At 49.9% G+C, this 6,000-nt stretch overlaps 1 protein-coding gene across 2 annotated transcripts in view; it reads left to right on the top strand.

The window, feature by feature from the left end:
• The first annotated feature begins 3,447 nt into the window (after positions 1-3,447).
• The window catches only part of WASF2 (WASP family member 2), a 40,379-nt gene continuing 37,826 nt past the window's right edge, over positions 3,448-6,000 (top strand). The window contains exons 1-2 of one of the 2 annotated variants that reach the window (XM_043506107.1): positions 3,480-3,602; positions 4,209-4,256. The gene's annotated coding sequence lies outside the window, so the exon portion shown is untranslated. Of the gene's footprint in view, positions 3,603-4,208; positions 4,257-6,000 lie in introns of both variants that reach the window. The other variant, XM_038377723.2, reaches the window with a different exon arrangement.

The raw sequence follows: 6,000 nt of genomic DNA, 5'->3' as shown, positions 1-6,000 counted from the left end.
GTGCTGGAAAGAGCTAATTCCCCAATGACCAGCAGGAGATGCTGCAGGGGTGAGTCTGCTCCTTTACAGTATCATACATGTCCTGTGTGCCATGGGCCCATATAGAGAGGGGGGGGAACAACAGGGCACATTCTCTCTCCTGCTACATACCCTTTGTACTGCTCTTACAGTGCAAAGGGACTGAAGACTGGCTGCATCCCCCTTGCTTGGTATGCAGGAGTCCCAAGTGGGTGCAGAGCTAGCACAATCAGCTCCCGTGCTATCCTCCCTGCAGGGGCAAGGAAGAGCATGTAGGAACAGGGAGGGAGGAGTGGCTGGACCATGATGCACTCCAGCTATTCTGAACTAGTGGATGGTTTCTTGCCAAACTAGCTCGAGTTAATGCATCCGATGAAGTGAGCTGTAGCTCACGAAAGCTTATGCTCAAATAAATGTGTTAGTCTCTAAGGTGCCACAAGTACGCCTTTTCTTTTTGCGAATACAGACTAACACGGCTGCTACTCTGAAGCACTCCCCAGGTTGCTATATCCTGCACTAGGGTCAACAGAGAATCAAGAAATGCACCCAGTTTGTAAAGCATAATCCCTGTGAACCAGAAAATCTGGCCCAAGGATGGTGCTTGCGCTCAGGAAGGACTGTATTGATGTCAGCATGTTGTACTATCAACAACATTTTGCAACTGATACAAATCAGCACCAAAGCAACACAAAACCAAAAAAACACCCAGGAAGCTAGAGGATAGCAGTTAGTGACTTGTTAACTGTAGTTTATTTTAACATCTGATTACTTTAACTTTGAATGGCTGGACATGCAGGACTTATTCAGTACGTATTGGGTGCATCTGTCCATTACTACTTCCAGCTAGGTGTGTATTTTAGGTGTGAATCTTGAGTCTATAAGGAGTCAGTGAAGAAAATAAAATTGTATGGCAGGAAAAAAATTGTAATAAGTGAATGGGTAGAAGAGTTAAGTACCGTACTATGGTGCATCTATTGTGTATATTTTAAATTCTGATTCATCTATCCACACCTGCAGTTTGTGATGTGGATGGAAGCTTTTGGTTCCCATTTCTGCTCTTCCCTTTGAGGATGCTGTTTCTGGACAGAGAAGGGGATATTCACGTTTCAAGTAGCAGTGCACATCTTCACGCACTATTACTGTCGCCTTCATATATTGCATCATCCCTAGATCCTAAAGTGCTTTGCCAATGCCATCAGTATCATTGTACCCATTTTACAGGTGGGGGGGCAGAGGCACAGGGAAAGCAGTGACTTGCTCAAGGTCTCCCAGCAGGCCAGTGGCAGCAAGGGAATAGAAACTCAGGCCTCCTGCGTCCCAGTCCAGTGGTTCCTCCACTCAGACCCCGATTCTTCAATGACTTATGCCCATTGGCTCTAGTGGAACTGCTCACATGTGAAAAGATGACCATGCATGAGTCTTTGCAAGGTTGCAGCCCGTGAACACATCTGCTTCTGTAAGGCTTACAGCTTGCTTATGTCGTCTACTTCCTTCCAGTTCTTAGATTGGTAACATTTTACTGTATAAATTTTTTTTTCCCAACTCACATATTATAATCAGGTGATTCATTTAGTTCTTTCCAGGGGAGGCCAAACTTGACTTTGCTGCCTCTGCTACTAGCGGAATATTACAAATGAATTCCTGGGCCTTACTGGGGAGAGCAAATCTCCCGACACCAATGAAACAGAAACCGCTAGAAGCTGAGACTAAGCCCCCAATCCTGCTATCAGATGCACACAGACAGACCTCTGTGCCTGCAAGCAAATTGGCTTGAAGTCAATGTGGCTTCATCCACGTGGATCAGCCTGCAGGACCAGGGCCAAAAACTAGACTAGATCACATGTATCTAGTTTCTTTGCACAGTCCAAATACCACAGGATTTGGGTCTGTCAAGCTAGGGTCTCCAAAAGGGATTTAACACAAAGTTTTGTCTTGGACCCCAAAAAGAAATGCTAATAATGAAGCATGGAGAGAGCTCCCCAAACACCTGGTCGCTGTGGATGCAGCACGCCACCTGGATACAAGATGTCATTTTAAAAAAGGGGCTTCCTTCCCTCTACAAAATATTTCTACTTCCTGACATTTTTTCTGTTTAGTAGCAACACAACCTAAACTCTCTAACATATCCCTGCTCTTCCAGGGAGCTTGCTCCAGCTGTGCTGTGGGGGTGTGGGGTGGAGAGGAAGGGCAATGGAGGAGGCAGATGGCCACCAAACTAAAGCTGTCACCTCCTTCTCCATGACTACAAAATCCTGCGGGCTCCTCTCTATGTTTGCCATGGCCTGCCCCATCTTCACCAGGCCTCCTCCTTTATGGCATTCCCTCTTCCACCAGGGTCCCCTCTAATTCTTGCAGCTCCTTCCCTGCTTCCCCCACACTGCCTGGAGGGCCATCTCCATTTGTGCCAGAGGTGAGATCCTTTCCCTCTCTTGTATGGCCACTCCTATTACCACCACATCTGTCTTCTCCTAAAAGCCCTCTTTAGCTCCCGCAGGTCCTCCTCGATTCTTTGGTGGGCCTGCCCCCCACGCTTCCTGCTTCCTCACCATCTATTGTAGGGCCACCTCCTGATCCTCCATCTCTGCCAGCCCCTTCCCATTGCTACTTCTGCCCAGGATCTCCTCATCGTGACACCTTGCCCTCCCCATCTCCGACTGGGCCCTATCTAAGCCCAGGCTGTCGCTCTCTCCATCTGCAGGGCCCTCACCAGGCCATGGGCAAAAGGGAGGCTCCCACCAGGACGGCAGCCATTCCCAGCCTTTGCTATCCTCTGTCTGTCCCTGTCCCGCCCCTCCATCGGTGGTGTAGTGTGAAAAAAGCTACATCTTCCCCCAGTGAGATGTGGCCTCAGTTTACCCATTGCTACACTACTGCCCGCCCCTGCCAGCCCTCCCTCCTCTGCCCTCTCCCACCCCTCTGCACGTTCCTGCCCCCTGCTGGAATCTCCTCGTTCCCTCCCCCCTTTTCTGTTTCTCAAATGGTCCAGTCATGCCGCTGTGCACACCCCCCCCCCCTTCCACAAGTGGAACTTTCCTTGGAGGGCATCACACCATAGAGAAGAAGGGCAAAGACCAAGTGCAGTCAGAGGAGGCGGAGTCCAGGAAGGGGCCGGCCAAGCGTTTCGCAAAATAATCGGGAAGCACAATCTTCTCCGACTGCTCTTAATCACCGTGAAATATCTTTAAAGTACCGTATTAATTCAAAACATTTGATTGACCTCCAGGAAATCTTGTTCAGTTTAATCCAATGGTGTGTGTGTGTCTCCCCCCCCAGCGCTCATATGGCACGTTCCACCTTGTTGACTCTCTTTGTGGGGCTTGCTTGGGTGGGGTCCTTGCGCCGCGTTGGGAGCGTACGCAAGTTGCGTAGCAAGTTTGACGGGCGCGGCGGGGAAGCCAATCAGCTGCCGAAGGGCCGAGGTGAGGAGCCAATTGGGCCGCGGACCGGCGGCCGGGGAGGCGGGGCGAGTTTCAGTCAGGGCAGGGAGGGGGGAGGTGTGGAATGGCGGACGGACGGTAGGGGCTGCCCGCCCCGGTGGTGGTGAGTGGAGGGAGCCGGCGGAGAAAGCGAGGCCGCCTAGCGGGGTGAGTGAGCGGGCGCGTCGGCAGCGACGACCGTCTCCCGCGCTGGCCCTGTTGCCTGAGAGCAGCAGCCAGGCCCCTGCCAGATACGGAGCCGCGCGGGTGGGGCGGGTCCTGCTTCCTGCCACATAGTGAGCTCCCGGTGCCGCTGCCCGGCCGGAGCCTCCCCAGGGCCCCTTCCCCCGGCCTGCCCGCTGGGGGCGGGGGAGCCTGGCTGCTTCCCCCCCCCCCACCCCCGCCTTGGGGCGACGCTTTCACAGAGTCTCCCGAATCGTGGCTGCCAAATTCGTGGCTAGCTGCCGTGGCCCCTGTGGGGCGGGGCGCGCCCCTGTGCTGGGGGCGCGGGTGTGTGTATGGGGGGGCGCCCAGCGACCAGGCTTCTAAAGGGCTTTGCTGCCTTCCCCTCTAACCGGAGAAGGGCAAAGAGCGGAGGACCCCCCTGAAGCCCATGAGGGTCCCTGCTGTGTAGATCTGACTTGCATGGGAAGGGCTTAGATAACGGGGTGCTGGGTTTTATAGAGCACCTTAAAGTAGAGAGAAGGCCTGGGAGCGGATTTGGGGTTTTGTTTTTTGGGGGGGGGGGGAAGATCATTATTTTTGTCTTTGCAGGCTTGTGCTATGCTGGGCTGCTGGGTTTTCAAAGAGGCCCCCTTAAAGGTGCCCGCAAAACCTGTGACTGTGCCTGCTTGCGTGTGTGAAAAGTTGGCCTGTGGGTGCAGCTGGCTGTTTTTGTTGGTGCAAGTTTTTTTGTGAGTGGAGTTGTGGAGGATTGGTATGACACGGTTATCTGCCTGACTGCTGCCTTCTCACCCCAGAGGTGGCTGCATTTTGGTGGTGGAAGAATTGATTCTTTTCCCCTCTTTCCCTATCACACATATATGTGTGGGTGTGTGAATGTGTACAAATATACTCTCAATTAGCGGTGTACTGTGTGATATGCACCTACTGCTTGAAACAGATTGGGGTGTGACCCTGGGTTTGCTGTAATGCATGGTGGAAAATATCTTCTTCAATACTGATTCCTAAGGGCCTCTACGAGAGAAGGCTTAGGAGGATGCTGCTGAATATGGTGGGGTAGTTTGATCAACTGACCTAGCTGTAACATCCACACAGTTTAGTTCCTGGGGATATTCTTCAGGTGGTTGTGAATTAGTATGTAGGCCTGCCCTAAAGCTGCTGCTTCAGGATATGAACAGTCATTTAACCTTTTGGAGCGCGTCAGTTACAACAGTTCCTCATACCAGTCACAGTTTGGCCTAAAGGCCCCGTCTACAATAGAGAAATTTTTCTAAAAGTTTTCATGGGTGCCAATACTGATTCAATGTCCCTCTGTGTTAGCAACACTGGAAGTCCTAGCGCGGATGGGGCAATTGGCATTCTTAACATCATGTTGTATAACTCTTAAGAGCAGGTCTGATCAATGTGGTGGTAAAAATGTTGGCAGCCTGTTTTCTTTAAGGCATTCAACACTGCAAACATGAGTGGAGCAGAACTAGTACTGTCAATGGTGGGAAGCTCTTAAAAAACATTCCTGGTGTAGATGGGGCTATAGTTTTTAAAGCCCCTGGTGATCCTTTCATTGTAAAGCACCCAGAAGAGTGGGCAGTCCTGTGAGAAGGAAAAGTTGAAAGTGGGGAAAAATATGGGAGACCAGCAGAAAATGAGGGTGCCCCATTGCAATAGAACTGAGACAAGTTGTATTGCTTTATGGAGAACAGAGTGCATCCCTACGCAAACTGATTGTCAAATGAGGAAGGAAAATAGCCATGACTTTCTTGCACCAGTTCTATATGGCTGCAGAGCTGGTTGCTATTAGAAGCCACAGGAATGAAAATGTCCATTGTTGTGACTTACTGTTCAGTAGATTTTTCTGTATCGATTTCTTTTATTTTGACTCTTGTGTGGGTTTTTGTCTTATATTTTGGTTAAACTTTATATCAGGCCTCTTGTAAAAATGTATTGCTAAAATCTTTTACAGACTTACATAATATTACAAATTTTAAAAATAGATGACAATAGCATGACTTTTGAAAATCCATTCACTGACTCATGAGTAAGTTCAAAGCTGTATCTGGCTGGTGAAGGTAGGCCAGACACAGCTGCAGAATTGATGCTTTTATATTTTTAACTTAAAAGAAAAAAAAAGAAGAAAACCTTGGTTTGGGGAAGCTGCTCCCAAGCTTCACAAGAAGTCCACCGATGAAGTGAGCTGTAGCTCACGAAAGCTTATGCTCTAATAAATTTGTTAGTCTCTAAGGTGCCACAAGTACTCCTTTTCTTTTTGCGAATACAGACTAACACGGCTGCTACTCTGACACCCAGTTCAAATCATCATGCAAATCATCACTTGTAATGCTGCTCCCCTAGGTGGGTTGTCAGCAGCAGTGATTGACCTCTGGAT

This window comes from Dermochelys coriacea, chromosome 19, assembly GCF_009764565.3.
Source record: "Dermochelys coriacea isolate rDerCor1 chromosome 19, rDerCor1.pri.v4, whole genome shotgun sequence".
NCBI lineage: Eukaryota > Metazoa > Chordata > Testudines > Dermochelyidae > Dermochelys > Dermochelys coriacea.
Note: the sequence above shows the minus strand (reverse complement) of the source record. Positions and strands in the feature narration are given on the sequence as shown.